General features: G+C 41.5%; 1 long non-coding RNA gene across 1 annotated transcript in view; it reads left to right on the top strand.

The window, feature by feature from the left end:
• The first annotated feature begins 1626 nt into the window (after positions 1-1626).
• The window catches only part of LOC139761964 (uncharacterized), a 35611-nt gene continuing 19886 nt past the window's right edge, over positions 1627-17351 (top strand). Inside the window, exon 1 of the long non-coding RNA XR_011715652.1 lies at positions 1627-1793. This is a non-coding gene — a long non-coding RNA (uncharacterized lncRNA). The remainder of the gene's footprint in view (positions 1794-17351) is intronic.

The following is a 17351-nucleotide window of genomic DNA, read 5'->3' as shown; positions in this document are numbered from 1 at the left end:
ATCACGTTTGTGAGGTTACATTCAAACGAAGGCTGTATGTTGAGACTTGCTTAGCTATCATCCAGTTCCATTTTCTACCCCATCAATAGACGAGGGGTACGACCTTTGAGCACGGAGGTGCGGCCCTTGGGGTCTGGTGGCCTAGCCTTTAGCTTTTAACCCTTAAGGGTCAGTTCAAAGGCCAAGACTGTCGTACCCAAGGGCTGTACCATTGTACTCAGGGGTTTCAGTTACTGTTCATTGCAAAGATACAGTTTTGGCATATCAGGAAACTGGTATCAGCATTACCATAAAAGTAAATTAAGAAAGTGGTATCAACATTGTAAATAGATTTGGAAGATGGTATCAACAGCGCTGTAATTGTAGATCAGGAGTTGGTATCAGCACTGAAATATACTAGTAAATTAGGATGATGTTATATAAACATTGCCCTAAAGGTGAATTACGAAGTTGATATCAACATTATAGTAGTGTTAAATTAGGAAACTGATATCAGCATTACAGACATGTTGAATTAGGGAGCTGGTATCAAAATTGCTGTATCAACGCTGAAGTAAATTAGGAAGCTGATATTAACATTGCTGTCATGATGGATAAGGAAACTGGTTCACCATTGCAGTAATGGTGAATGAAGAAGCTGGTACCAATTCTGCCATCCTGACCAGATCTAGTAGCACGTCCACAGTTCTGTTTGTCCTTTAGATCTAAGGTCAAGCTAGTGACCTGATGGAGGATCCACACACTGGAGTGTCGGGGCCTTAACACACTTGCTTTATCTATAAAAGTTAGGATGAAATTCTTATTAAGTTTTTATGAGTCTCACATCACATTCCCAATCACGATACGGAGTTTCCTTAAAGCGGAGTGAAACATCTTGACAGTAGTGTTTCATTAGGGCATTCATTCATGGTCAACCATTTCCAGTTAAATTCAGAGTTCTAAAATCTGTGTTTTATATGTAACCTAATCTCACGAGTGTTGGAACCCCGGGACAGGTGAACAAGGAGGAGGTCAGAGATGAGGAGAAATATGAGGTTATTTTTGCATCAGACGCGTGCTGAAAAATACTCCTCCAGTCCTCACATTTTGACTCGCCTTCTGTAATATTGTAAAATTTCTATTTGGTGTTATGTTGAGCAGATAGTTGTATTGAAAGAATTATATCAATGTTCTATAATAAACTGAGTATTTTTCTGCACTTATTTCACATCCTTATGAATATTTTTGTCATTTCACATTTTAAGAAGTGTATTTCACTCGTAACTTCGAGCAGGCGAAGTTCGGTTACGCCTGCAATTATTTATAAACATATATTTGGATGCAATTTCCTTTCAGAAAGGTAAATGAAAATGAAGAAAGGTAATATCTCTTTTCCCCTCCTTCAAAGGATCCCTGGGTGAGGCATGGCTAACACTTGAATTAATAATTTATGAATTTAAGATGTTAACATTAACGGACCCCGCGTCACAGCACTAACCCCACCTGTGGAGTAAGCTGGTAACTACAAATTGCTGCCACATAGTGAATTACCAGCAGAGGTGATAGTCTTTCCCATCTTTCTATTGATAAACTAACGAATGTTTGTAAACCTTCCTTGCATCCCAGGGTTGTGCTATCGCTTTCTCTCTCGTCTCCAACAGTGAACGGGTAAATTGCATGGAGGAATATATAGAAAACTCCATCGATTAGAACAAATTCGTTAACAGAGCGCATCCGGCATCACAATAGTGTTTCCGTGCCGGAGGCAAACACTGAAGATTGAAGATAAACAGAATTAACTCGGGGCTTTGATGGTATGTATGTTTACAGACATTTTTGTTGATGTTGATAGGAATTTAAAGGGTTAGGATGGAAATCTGGTTTGATTTTTCATCTTTCAATGGCGATGGAGCAGTTTTCCGTCCAGATAACCAGAACCTCGGAATGGCAGTGATATCAACACTATAGTTTTATTGTGATATTAGTCGTAATGTCCTGGTAGATGTTGCATGTATGTGTTATGTTGTTAAACATGAACAGGTGTGAACATAGTTTAACAGTTGACTGATGGCCAGGTATAAGCCAGAGTCGGGAAAGCTGTGTTAACATTTTTGAATAACCTCACTTTGCAGTACACAAACTGTGTTTTAGGCAAACTTACGTATTGTTTATTGTTCTGGGTATCTTTTAGACTAGGACATGTATATCATTAAGTAATAGTAAGGAATTTATTGTGCTTAGCCTACGAGACTTGGTTGTGTGAGTTTAGGGGACGCATACTAGTTAGGAAAGCGGCGTTGTGGCCGGGACTATGCTAGGTAAGCTCAGATCTCGCTTCCTGTTTCTTTATTTTGGTAAAAAAAAAAGTCCTTGATTAGTCTTGAATTGTTCCAGACAGTTTAGTACAAATTTGAGCATTTTTAGTACTGTACATTATTAGTATTATACATCCCCTGGACCTATTTTTATGGGGATCTGCAGAAATTGCCGGTAATACACCAGGGTATTTCGAATGTCAAAGAGCTCTTTGTAGCAGAATATACCGTAATGGAGTGAAAATGAACATATACTTGAAATGATAATGTAAAATATATAGTCATGTCTCCTTTAGCCGACAAATACCAAATGAATATGAAGCGAATTATCCGGAAATGCTTTGATTATGTAATAATTTAACTGCTTAATTATAGGACTTAATGGCCTCCTAACATTTCAACTCGAGAATTGTATTCAGCAAGAAAAATAGGTCCTGTACTGACATTTTGAAGCAAATCTATTTCGCAAAGAATAGATGATGTAGGTGAAATAGTTTAGGGTATTTTTCAGGCCAAAAACTCTTTCAAAATTGGATTAGAACGTAGTCAAAGGCTTTGATACTTGAAGTGATAAATGAGTTATCGAATTATTATGATGTGCATAATCACGAAATATTGTAATCAAGTAATCATTTGAATGCATAATTGTAGGAGTTAATGGCCCCAAAACAATATTTCAGGCTTAGAATCTTATTCAACATGAAAGAAATAGGGCCCAAAGTGAGGCTTATGAGTAAATATATTTCCCGCTGAAAATAGCAAAAAATTCAGATATTTATCAGCTCAATTTTTCTATCAATAGTGTAATAGATGTTCATGACAGGCTTCTGTTTTTGAAGTGATAATATAAGATATACCGCTTATTCTAGCCTAGATATACTGAAAAAGCCCCCTGCCCCCTTTCTCTCTCTCTCGTGCAGTGATTCTTGCTGCCTATATCTTGATATATAACATCTTTATCGAGGCCTTCTTATGACAAGGGTCCTTTGTTCTCTGCCGTAATTTTCTGTCCATCGAAGGAGTCTGTCTCTTATCTCTACTTGAAGATCCACATTTTACCAACCCTCTGTGTTATGCATGGGCGAACACTTCCTTGGAATTTACACTTACACAGTCCTTTCTGTCTAAAATGGAGACTGATCAAACGTAGGAATCAAACAGGGATGTTTGTGTGTGTGTGTGTGTGTGTGTGTGAGTGTGGGTGTGGATCACCAGCCCTGCTAAATTAATTTTGTAAATAACTCAGACCTGATGGCGGGGAGGGGAGAGCGTTGCATTTATTAATTTGCGTCGTTGTAACTTGTCACTCACAACCACCTGAATCGGTATTTTACTGGTTTAGGGAACGAGAATTTTTTCATTTTGTGTTGGTCATTTATATACCATTATTCTTACGTTACTATTTGTTTGTTGGTGCGAAACTCCCATGTTTCTCTATTGCTATATATATTTTTTTTAATCGAAGATGATTATTGATGAAACTTTATGGTCAAACTAGCCGTATGTTTTACATGAGAATATTCAAATGTTGGATGTGCAGTACACCTGAATGTGATTACACACTTTAGGAAAGTCTTACTAACTCAAACATTTCGAACTTTGTATCAAGAATTCTGGCAACTATTTTTTAATTAGTAGTAAGAGCATACCGTTGTGTCTAGTTTATTAAGTGTATTAATATTGATGATGATATGTAAATTACTAAAACAAAAAGCATTGTAGTAGTTAGTATCTTTATTTCAACAGGGTAGCATAGAAAGTTGCTACCCTGTTGTATCAAACTCTCCTTCACAGGCAGAAATCCTGTCATTTTGTTATTTTTGGGTTGGTAGATGTTAGCTGCTATAGTTCTTATAGGGCTCCAGTAATTAAGGTTAGATACATACCAGCGAAGGGGTGTCTCATCTTCACAGCAGTGAACTTCATATTCACCTAACTCTTAATAACCTGTCAGGTTGAGTGAGCAGGTCTGATAAGTTATCAAGAATGTTATCAGTAGTGTTTTATCTGAGGATCAACGCTGTTAGCATAGTAACCACGGTCTTTGTGTTTAATATTGGCATCATTTTCTCTTTGGTGACTAATATAGTATCATACATTATTTACTTTTTTCTTGAAAGACTACCTTATAGGGTCGTATCTTTATTCACAAACTAGCCTCTTCCGTGCTTTTAAAAAACAATATTTAGAATATTTCGATATTCGCAAGTTTCCTACAGCCTAGGAACAGCTTAGCCATGTTATTTCCTGGTATGGGATGCTAAGGATATGAAATGGATAGATTTCACGTTATTTAACATTTTCTTCGAGTTTGTGAAAGGATGAAGTCCGTTGTCAGTGAAGGGCAGACATTAGAATTCTAGCTAGAACCAACTTTTAACCCGTATATGATTGTGTCCAAGTAAATTTTTTTTTATACATTATCAAATCTAGTGACATTCTAGTTAGATTCGGTTGATACCTGAGAAAATTCATTGTATTATCCAACTGTAGCAAAAGTCCTAACCATCTAGATGAATGTTCCGTGACAAATGAGTACCATCCGTTTTATTTATCGTATCTTCCAAGACTTTTCCCCTCTCGGTTTGTTGTACCGTTATATAATTGCACCGAGATTCTGTTTCCCTTCATCCATACGAGTACCCACATCCCATGGGGCACCCCGGGTGGGTGTGTGTGTGTGTGGGAGCAAGTTGGTCGTCATTCACAGATGTCGACGATGGTGGGCGGGAGGTTCTGTGCTGAGGGCCGTCTGGTGAACTCCAGGTACAGCACCACGATGAACAGCAGGATCGGCGCCAGTACAAGGCCGTATTGCGGGGACGTCTCTGTCAATACGTACAAAAGACTTTTTAATCTTGTGTAACTGTGCAATAACTCATATCATCGGGTACCCCTTGAAGAATAGATGATAAAGGAAAAGTCCCTCTTTATAATGGTAATTTCATCCAAAACTTGGGTAAAGACGTTGTGAAAGATTATCAGATAATTGCATATATCAGGCTTTTGTTTGAACTGCATTCCCAAGTGACATTCGTCTTTGGTTTCGTGAATCATATTGGGAAATAGTTTGCCTAGCTAAATACTGTGTGTGTGAGTTGTGTGGGCTCCGCTATCTCTTCTGTTTTACCTATACAGATAAGCATTCTATCATAGTGTCACCTCTTACTGTAGCCCTGCACTTTGTTACTCGAGGTAAACGACATTGTAGACCAGCATTCTGTGCCACTAGGTAGACCCACAAACTATAGCCCTACACTCTGTGACACCAGGTAGACCCACTGAATAGCCCTGCCCTTTGTACTTCCAAGTAGATTTACACTGTAGCCATGCACTCTTTAACACTAAGGTGACCTACGCACTGTAGCCCTACACTCTGTGACACCAGGTAGACACACACACTGTAGCCCTGCACTCTGTGCCATCACTTGGTAGACCTACATACTGTAGCCCTGCACTCTGTGCCACCAGGCAGACCCCCACTATGTAAAGTGTCACTGTTCATTGACACTGTGGCCATTTCTGTGTACCTTATACCTCTCCCTCTGAGTCCCTCATTATATTGCCCCTATACCCTGTGTCTCTCCTTTGCCCGTCGTTTGTAGCATGTTATCCAGTACTGTGTAAAGCCCCGCTTGCTTTGTCCTTACAAGCTGATGCAGTGTTGTGCCCATTAGTCACTCCTCTTTCCCCTCTGAGCCTGTGTGCATTTCTGAAATGTATCACATTCGTGCAGCCCGGTGATTCATGCCACTTAGGACTGTTGCAAGTTTATTTTTTGTTGTTTTCCCTTGCTCTCTGTGCCATTATGTACAGTAGCACCACACACACACTAGAACTGTAACAACGCACAATACTCAGTACTGTGACACTGTAGCATTCACCTTTGCACTCTTTTGACACTGCCATTGTATGTAACGCTGTCGTGTGTGGCAGCAGTACTTAAAGGTTCGCACAATATGGCCACTTCATATAGCTTCGTCCTTTTTTCCTCATGGACTGTAACCCCCCTTTCATATACTCTGCTCACTGTGATGCCATCCCTCCCCGCATTCTCTGGTATAAATTGAGGCCCTGTACTCTTTGTAGTTCAGTTTAGCCTTACACTTCCCCACGGCGTAACTAAACATAGTGGCACGCACATTCTGTACCCAAATATTACAGTACTCACTGTATTCCCTTGCTACATATATGGATTTCCCTGTGGCATCCTGCTACGTAACACTGTAACATAATACAGCTAACACAGCGTTATCACTTGTTACGCGTTGTATCCACCCCGCCTTGTTGTCTCAAGTCCATGGGTGGAAAGAGTTACCAGAGGCTATAACAGGTTCGTCACAGATTCTCACTGTGTATGAAATAACAACTATAAAACCCTTTCATACACTGCAACAAAGACAGTCATACTTCATACTGTTTCCTGCTGGTTTACGATAGAACAGCCTACAAGCATGTAGACTGCACCACGACTTACCCTCCTCAGTTGCACTTGCTGAACAGATTGGAACTAGCAAGCCTAGTCCGGTCCCCACAGCCAGGAGCGTTACTGAAGCCATTATTCTTTGAAAGTCGTATATCCAGTGTTGATCTTAGGTAGACAGAGGGCAGTCAGTGTTTTCTTTAATTATGATAGCACACGACCTTACTGATGTGCAGGGTGAACTGTATCAAGATTTCGGGGGGAGTTAACGTACAGGTGATTCTTATCTCAGATTAATGTTTTGAGATTTCTTAATCTTATCAGTACGATTTGGTATCATCATAGTGTTTGACTTGGTGTATTCTACGTGTTCATTTTTTTTCCCGTATCATCCCAGGACTCCATTTACTTCGCTTCTGCAGCAACATGGCTGCACTGCGATCATACCAGGGTCACATAATGCCCTCAGACAGCAAGGGCTCGAACCCGGGGTCTTTTGAGCTGTAGTTGGGAACGCTGTTGGAGAGTATTGTGTGTTGTATGAAAGTGCGCGTTCATATGCACTATATTCCTCTGTGTGTGTGTGTGTATATATATATATATATATATATATATATTATTTATTTATTCTATTATACTTTGTCGCTGTCTCCCGCGTTTGCGAGGTAGCGCAAGGAAACAGACGAAAGAAATGGCCCAACCCCCCGGCCCCCCATACACATGTATATACATACGTCCACACACGCAAATATACATACCTACACAGCTTTCCATGGTTTACCCCAGACGCTTCACATGCCCCGATTCAATCCACTGACAGCACGTCAACCCCGGTATACCACATCGCTCCAATTCACTCTATTCCTTGCCCTCCTTTCACCCTCCTGCATGTTCAGGCCCCGATCACACAAAATCCTTTTCACTCCATCCTTCCACCTCCAATTTGGTCTCCCTCTTCTCCTTGTTCCCTCCACCTCCGACACAAATATCTTCTTGGTCAATCTCTCCTCACTCATCCTCTCCATGTGCCCAAACCACTTCAAAACACCCTCTTCTGCTCTCTCAACCACGCTCTTTTTATTACCACACATCTCTCTTACCCTTACGTTACTCACTCGATCAAACCACCTCACACCACACATTGTCCTCAAACATCTCATTTCCAGCACATTCATCCTCCTGCGCACAACTCTATCCATAGCCCACGCCTCACAACCATACAACATTGTTGGAACCACTATTCCTTCAAACATACCCATTTTTGCTTTCCGAGATAATGTTCTCGACTTCCACACATTCTTCAAGGCCCCCAGGATTTTCGCCCCCTCCCCCACCCTATGATCCACTTCCGCTTCCATGGTTCCATCCGCTGCCAGATCCACTCCCAGATATCTAAAACACTTCACTTCCTCCAGTTTTTCTCCATTCAAACTCACCTCCCAATTGACTTGACCCTCAACCCTACTGTACCTAATAACCTTGCTCTTATTCACATTTACTCTTAACTTTCTTCTTCCACACACTTTTCCAAACTCAGTCACCAGCTTCTGCAGTTTCTCACATGAATCAGCCACCAGCGCTGTATCATCAGCGAACAACAACTGACTCACTTCCCAGGCTCTCTCATCCCCAACAGACTTCATACTTGCCCCTCTTTCCAAAACTCTTGCATTTACCTCCCTAACAACCCCATCCATAAACAAATTAAACAACCATGGAGACATCACACACCCCTGCCGCAAACCTACATTCACTGAGAACCAATCACTTTCCTCTCTTCCTACACGTACACATGCCTTACATCCTCGATAAAAACTTTTCACTGCTTCTAACAACTTTCCTCCCACACCATATATTCTTAATACCTTCCACAGAGCATCTCTATCAACTCTATCATATGCCTTCTCCAGATCCATAAATGCTACATACAAATCCATTTGCTTTTCTAAGTATTTCTCACATACATTCTTCAAAGCAAACACCTGATCCACACATCCTCTACCACTTCTGAAACCACACTGCTCTTCCCCAATCTGATGCTCTGTACATATATATATATATTTTTTTTTTTTTTTTTTTTTTTTTTTTTTTTATACTTTGTCGCTGTCTCCCGCGTTTGCGAGGTAGCGCAAGGAAACAGACGAAAGAAATGGCCCAACCCCCCCCCCCCATACACATGTACATACACACGTCCACACACGCAAATATACATACCTACACAGCTTTCCATGGTTTACCCCAGACGCTTCACATGCCTTGCTTCAATCCACTGACAGCACGTCAACCCCTGTATACCACATGACTCCAATTCACTCTATTTCTTGCCCTCCTTTCACCCTCCTGCATGTTCAGGCCCCGATCACACAAAATCTTTTTCACTCCATCTTTCCACCTCCAATTTGGTCTCCCTCTTCTCCTCGTTCCCTCCACCTCCGACACATATATCCTCTTGGTCAATCTCTCCTCACTCATTCTCTCCATGTGCCCAAACCATTTCAAAACACCCTCTTCTGCTCTCTCAACCACGCTCTTTTTATTTCCACACATCTCTCTTACCCTTACGTTACTTACTCGATCAAACCACCTCACACCACACATTGTCCTCAAACATCTCATTTCCAGCACATCCATCCTCCTGCGCACATCTCTATCCATAGCCCACGCCTCGCAACCATACAACATTGTTGGAACCACTATTCCCTCAAACATACCCATTTTTGCTTTCCGAGATAGTGTTCTCGACTTCCACACATTTTTCAAGGCTCCCAAAATTTTCGCCCCCTCCCCCACCCTATGATCCACTTCCGCTTCCATGGTTCCATCCGCTGACAGATCCACTCCCAGATATCTAAAACACTTCACTTCCTCCAGTTTTTCTCCATTCAAACTCACCTCCCAATTGACTTGACCCTCACCCCTACTGTACCTAATAACCTTGCTCTTATTCACATTTACTCTCAACTTTCTTCTTCCACACACTTTACCAAACTCAGTCACCAGCTTCTGCAGTTTCTCACATGAATCAGCCACCAGCGCTGAATCATCAGCGAACAACAACTGACTCACTTCCCAAGCTCTCTCATCCCCAACAGACTTCATACTTGCCCCTCTTTCCAGGACTCTTGCATTTACCTCCCTTACAACCCCATCCATAAACAAATTAAACAACCATATATATATATATATATATATATATATATATATATATATATATATATATATATATATATATTTTTTTATTTATTATACTTTGTCGCTGTCTCCCACGTTTGCGAGGTAGCGCAAGGAAACAGACGAAAGAAATGGCCCAACCCCCCCCATGCACATGTATATACATACGTCCACACACGCAAATATACATACCTACACAGCTTTCCATGGTTTACCCCAGACGCTTCACATGCCCTGCTTCAATCCACTGACAGCACGTCAACCCCGGTATACCACATCGCTCCAATTCACTCTATTCCTTGCCCTCCTTTCACCCTCCTGCATGTTCAGGCCCCGATCACACAAAATCTTTTTCACTCCATCTTTCCACCTCCAATTTGGTCTCCCTCTTCTCCTTGTTCCCTCCACCTCCGACACATATATCCTCTTGGTCAATCTTTCCTCACTCATCCTCTCCATGTGCCCAAACCACTTCAAAACACCCTCTTCTGCTCTCTCAACCACGCTCTTTTTATTTCCACACATCTCTCTTACCCTTACATTACTCACTCAATCAAACCACCTCACACCACACATTGTCCTCAAACATCTCATTTCCAGCACATCCATCCTCCTGCACACAACTCTATCCATAGCCCACGCCTCGCAACCATACAACATTGTTGGAACCACTATTCCTTCAAACATACCCATTTTTGCTTTCCGAGATAATGTTCTCGACTTCCACACATTCTTCAAGGCCCCCAGGATTTTCGCCCCCTCCCCCACCCTATGATCCACTTCCGCTTCCATGGTTCCATCTGCTGCCAGATCCACTCCTAGATATCTAAAACACTTCACTTCCTCCAGTTTTTCTCCATTCAAACTCACCTCCCAATTGACTTGACCCTCAACCCTACTGTACCTAATAACCTTGCTCTTATTCACATTTACTCTTAACTTTCTTCTTCCACACACTTTTCCAAACTCAGTCACCAGCTTCTGCAGTTTCTCACATGAATCAGCCACCAGCGCTGTATCATCAGCGAACAACAACTGACTCACTTCCCAAGCTCTCTCATCCCCAACAGACTTCATACTTGCCCCTCTTTCCAAAACTCTTGCATTTACCTCCCTAACAACCCCATCCATAAACAAATTAAACAACCATGGAGACATCACACACCCCTGCCGCAAACCTACATTCACTGAGAACCAATCACTTTCCTCTCTTCCTACACGTACACATGCCTTACATCCTCGATAAAAACTTTTCACTGCTTCTAACAACTTTCCTCCCACACCATATATTCTTAATACCTTCCACAGAGCATCTCTATCAACTCTATCATATGCCTTCTCCAGATCCATAAATGCTACATACAAATCCATTTGCTTTTCTAAGTATTTCTCACATACATTCTTCAAAGCAAACACCTGATCCACACATCCTCTACCACTTCTGAAACCACACTGCTCTTCCCCAATCTGATGCTCTGTACATGCCTTCACCCTCTCAATCAATACCCTCCCATATAATTTACCAGGAGTACTCAACAAACTTATACCTCTGTAATTTGAGCACTCACTCTTATCCCCTTTGCCTTTGTACAATGGCACTATGCACGCATTCCGCCAATCCTCAGGCACCTCACCATGAGTCATACATACATTAAATAACCTTACCAACCAGTCAACAATACAGTCACCCCCTTTTTTAATAAATTCCACTGCAATACCATCCAAACCTGCAGCCTTGCCGGCTTTCATCTTCCGCAAAGCTTTCACTACCTCTTCTCTGTTTACCAAATCATTTTCCCTAACCCTCTCACTTTGCACACCACCTCGACCAAAACACCCTATATCTGCCACTCTATCATCAAACACATTCAACAAACCTTCAAAATACTCACTCCATCTCCTTCTCACATCACCACTACTTGTTATCACCTCCCCACTTGCGCCCTTCACCAAAGTTCCCATTTGCTCCCTTGTCTTACGCACTTTATTTACCTCCTTCCAGAACATCTTTTTATTCTCCCTAAAATTTAATGATACTCTCTCACCCCAACTCTCATTTGCCCTTTTTTTCACCTCTTGCACCTTTCTCTTGACCTCCTGTCTCTTTCTTTTATACATCTCCCACTCAATTGCATTTTTTACCTGCAAAAATCGTCCAAATGCCTCTCTCTCCTCTTTCACTAATACTCTTACTTCTTCATCCCACCACTCACTACCCTTTCTAATCAACCCACCTCCCACTCTTCTCATGCCACAAGCATCTTTTGTGCAATCCATCACTGATTCCCTAAATACATCCCATTCCTCCCCCACTCCCCTTACTTCCACTGTTCTCACCTTTTTCCATTCTGTACTCAGTCTCTCCTGGTACTTCCTCACACAGGTCTCCTTCTCAAGCTCACTTACTCTCACCACCCTCTTCACCCCAACATTCACTCTTCTTTTCTGAAAACCCATACAAATCTTCACCTTAGCCTCCACAAGATAATGATCAGACATCCCTCCAGTTGCACCTCTCAGCACATTAACATCCATATATATATATATATATATATATATTTTTTTTTTTTATTATATATATATTATATATATATATATATATATATATATATATATATATATATATATATATATATATATATATTTTTTATTTTTTATTATACTTTGTCGCTGTCTCCCGCGTTTGCGAGGTAGCGCATGGAAACAGACGAAAGAAATGGCTCAACCCCCCCCCCCATACACATGTATATACATACGTCCACACACGCAAATATACATACCTACACAGCTTTCCATGGTTTACCCCAGACGCCTTGATTCAATCCACTGACAGCACGTCAACCCCGGTATACCACATCGCTCCAATTCACTCTATTCCTTGCCCTCCTTTCACCCTCCTGCATGTTCAGGCCCCGATCACACAAAATCTTTTTCACTCCATCTTTCCACCTCCAATTTGGTCTCCCTCTTCTCCTCGTTCCCTCCACCTCCGACACATATATCCTCTTGGTCAATCTTTCCTCACTCATTCTCTCCATGTGCCCAAACCACTTCAAAACACCCTCTTCTGCTCTCTCAACCACGCTCTTTTTATTTCCACACATCTCTCTTACCCTTACGTTACTCACTCGATCAAACCACCTCACACCACACATTGTCCTTAAACATCTCATTTCCAGCACATCCATCCACCTGCGCACAACTCTATCCATAGCCCACGCCTCGCAACCATACAACATTGTTGGAACCACTATTCCTTCAAACATACCCATTTTTGCTTTCCGAGATAATGTTCTCGACTTCCACACATTCTTCAAGGCCCCCAGAATTTTCGCCCCCTCCCCCACCCTATGATCCACTTCCGCTTCCATGGTTCCATCCGCTGCCAGATCCACTCCCAGATATCTAAAACACTTCACTTCCTCCAGTTTTTCTCCATTCAAACTCACCTCCCAATTGACTTGACCCTCAACCCTACTGTACCTAATAACTTGCTCTTATTCACATTTACTCTTAACTTTCTTCTTCCACACACTTTACCAAACTCAGTCACCAGCTTCTGCAGTTTCTCACATGAATCAGCCACCAGCGCTGTATCATCAGCGAACAACAACTGACTCACTTCCCAAGCTCTCTCATCCCCAACAGACTTCATACTTGCCCCTCTTTCCAAAACTCTTGCATTTACCTCCCTAACAACCCCATCCATAAACAAATTAAACAACCATGGAGACATCACACACCCCTGCCGCAAACCTACATTCACTGAGAACCAATCACTTTCCTCTCTTCCTACACGTACACATGCCTTACATCCTCGATAAAAACTTTTCACTGCTTCTAACAACTTTCCTCCCACACCATATATTCTTAATACCTTCCACAGAGCATCTCTATCAACTCTATCATATGCCTTCTCCAGATCCATAAATGCTACATACAAATCCATTTGCTTTTCTAAGTATTTCTCACATACATTCTTCAAAGCAAACACCTGATCCACACATCCTCTACCACTTCTGAAACCACACTGCTCTTCCCCAATCTGATGCTCTGTACATGCCTTCACCCTCTCAATCAATACCCTCCCATATAATTTACCAGGAATACTCAACAAACTTATACCTCTGTAATTTGAGCACTCACTCTTATCCCCTTTGCCTTTGTACAATGGCACTATGCACGCATTCCGCCAATCCTCAGGCACCTCACCATGAGTCATACATACATTAAATAACCTTACCAACCAGTCAATAATACAGTCACCCCCTTTTTTAATAAATTCCACTGCAATACCATCCAAACCTGCTGCCTTGCCGGCTTTCATCTTCCGCAAAGCTTTCACTACCTCTTCTCTGTTTACCAAATCATTTTCCCTAACCCTCTCACTTTGCACACCACCTCGACCAAAACACCCTATATATGCCACTCTATCATCAAACACATTCAACAAACCTTCAAAATACTCACTCCATCTCCTTCTCACATCACCACTACTTGTTATCACCTCCCCATTTGCGCCCTTCACTGAAGTTCCCATTTGCTCCCTTGTCTTACGCACTTTATTTACCTCCTTCCAGAACATCTTTTCACTCTCCCCAAAATTTAATGATACTCTCTCACCCCAACTCTCATTTGCCCTTTTTTTCACCTCTTGCACCTTTCTCTTGACCTCCTATCTCTTTCTTTTATACATCTCCCACTCAATTGCATTTTTTCCCTGCAAAAATCGTCCAAATGCCTCTCTCCTCTCTTTCACCAATACTCTTACTTCTTCATCCCACCACTCACTACCCTTTCTAATCAACCCACCTCCCACTCTTCTCATGCCACAAGCATCTTTTGCGCAATCCATCACTGATTCCCTAAATACATCCCATTCCTCCCCCACTCCCCTTACTTCCACTGTTCTCACCTTTTTCCATTCTGTACTCAGTCTCTCCTGGTACTTCCTCACACAGGTCTCCTTCCCAAGCTCACTTACTCTCACCACCCTCTTCACCCCAACACTCACTCTTCCTTTCTGAAAACCCATACAAATCTTCACCTTAGCCTCCACAAGATAATGATCAGACATCCCTCCAGTTGCACCTCTCAGCACATTAACATCCAAAAGTCTCTCTTTCGCACGCCTGTCAATTAACACGTAATCCAATCTATATATATATATATATATATATATATATATATATATATATATATATTTTTTTTTTTTTTTCATACTATTCGCTATTTCCCGCGATAGCGAGGTAGCGTTGAGAACAGAGGACTGGGCCTTTGAGGGAATATCCTCACCTGGACCTCTTCTCTGTTCCTTCTTTTGGAAAAAAAAAAAAAAAAAAAAAAAACGAGAGGGGAGGATTTCCAGCCCCCCACTCCCTATATATATATATATATATATATATATATATATATATATATATATATATATATATATAAAGGATTTTAGCAAGTGTGTAGCAGGCGGATGTTGGTGTATGGAAGTATGAGAAAAAGGTAATGTGTTGCAATGAGGCAGCTAAATCATTGGTGAGAAAACGTAGTTGTATGGATGGTGCCTGCAGTGAAAGATTGCAAGTGACCAGGAGTAAAAGACAAAGTGGTAGGAGGTCAAGAGAAATAACCTGAAGCTGAAGAGGGGGCAAAAGAGAGATGGGATGAGAGACAGTCATTGAGCTGGGAGTTTAAAAACTTTTCAAAAGGTGAATCGTGTAAGAAAAAGAGAACAGGAGTGACAATGAGGGTGGATGGGGAAGTAGGCAAAGATGTGAGAAAGAGATTCAGTAGGTATTTTGGAGGGCTGATGAATACAGCAGATCAAAGGTGGAAGGAAAGTGTGATTTTGGATGAGGTAGTATGTAGAATTACAGTCTTGAATGATGTAGTGAAGAGAGAGTTTGTGAAAGCCTTGTTTAAGGGAAAGTGTGGCAAAGGTGTCTGGAGTGTGTGGGTTTGCAGTTGAGTTTCTTAAGTAAGGGGATGGTGTTGATTGGTTAGTCAGGTTGTTCAACATTTGTATTGCCCAAGGTGAGGTGCCAAAGGACTGGTAAAATACATGCATAATGCCCTTGTACATGGGCAAGGGTGTCAAAAGTGAATGTTGAAACTGCAGTGGTATATGTCTTTTAACTTCAGAAATGGTAGATGTGTGGACCAGTTATTTGCTTTCAAGGTATGAGAGATACTGGAAAAAGATAGGGTTTTGTAAGTGACATTTGTATATTTAGAAAAGCATACAATAAGGTAGACAGAAAGGTCTTGTCTAGGTAATACAAATACAGATACATACATGTTGTGGGAGGGGGCTGCTAAATGCAGTAAGGAGTTTTTATCAGGAGAGTAAGGCATCTTTGCAAGTAGGAAGGGAGAAGGGTGAGTAGTTTTTGGTTTAGTTAGGTCCTCATCAGGGAAGTGTGATGCCACCCTGGTTATACTTATAATTTTTTCCAGATGCAAGCTTCTGTTTGCAGATGACAGTTTTGGTAGCAGACTCTAGAAACAGTTTGGGGGAGTATGTGAAGGAAGAAATTGGAGGGTTATTATAGATATAGGTGGGTATTGTTGTGAAGCAAGGAGTGGGGGTGAGATAAGATGGTTTAGGTGTAACTCTGAATAAGGAGGGCATGGAGGAAATAGAGTACTTCAGGCATCTGGGAGAGGACGTGGCAGCGGTTAGAACCGTGAAGGCTAAAGTGGGTTATGGGTGGAAGACTAAGATCCTGGATGCATTAAGAAACTTATGGAAGGAGAGGTCAGTGTCTGTATGGGTGAAAATGGGTAGGTTTGAAGATACAGCAGTCCCAACAGTGTTGTATATGAGCCTTGGGCTTGAATGCTAAGTCATTTACATAGGTCAAGGAAAGCAGTAGGTTCAAGACTGAGCCCTACAGCACGCCACTGGTGAACCCAGTCCCTTTCAAGAATGTTCCTCTAACATGTTTCATTTGTTCTTTTCTCTTAAGGTAATCTTCTTGCCAGCTAGAAAGTCTTTCCTTTGTTCCTGTCTTAAGATCCAGCTTCTTTGCCATCCTTCGATATGGTCCACTGTCAAATGCTTTCTGGCTGTCCAGATAAATGGAATTCATTCTCTCATAGAGATCCAGTAGGTTTGTTAAACATGAATTTCTTCCCTTAAGACTGTGTTGTTTCTTGCATACAGTTCCCTTTATGCAAGGTGTAGCCAAAATATGTTAGTTTCTAGCAACACACTTTGTGGCAACATCAACGAACTTCATTATGATTGTTATGTGTAACCCCTGTACCTATTGTATGAGGCTCCGACATCCTTGAGGCTCCTCGTTTCATCATAATTTCTTTGATGATTACCCCAGGACTTCTTTTAAGGGATTCCTGCATTTTCAAGGCTGCTAGAATCAGAGGCAGGAAAATGACAAACTCCTATGGAGTATGAAGTTCTTCGGTGATCCTGTACAGTACTCGCTTTCATCAACTGATAATGATAC

This window comes from Panulirus ornatus, chromosome 42 (genome assembly GCF_036320965.1).
Source record: "Panulirus ornatus isolate Po-2019 chromosome 42, ASM3632096v1, whole genome shotgun sequence".
Taxonomy (NCBI): Eukaryota; Metazoa; Arthropoda; class Malacostraca; order Decapoda; family Palinuridae; genus Panulirus; species Panulirus ornatus.
Note: the sequence above shows the minus strand (reverse complement) of the source record. Positions and strands in the feature narration are given on the sequence as shown.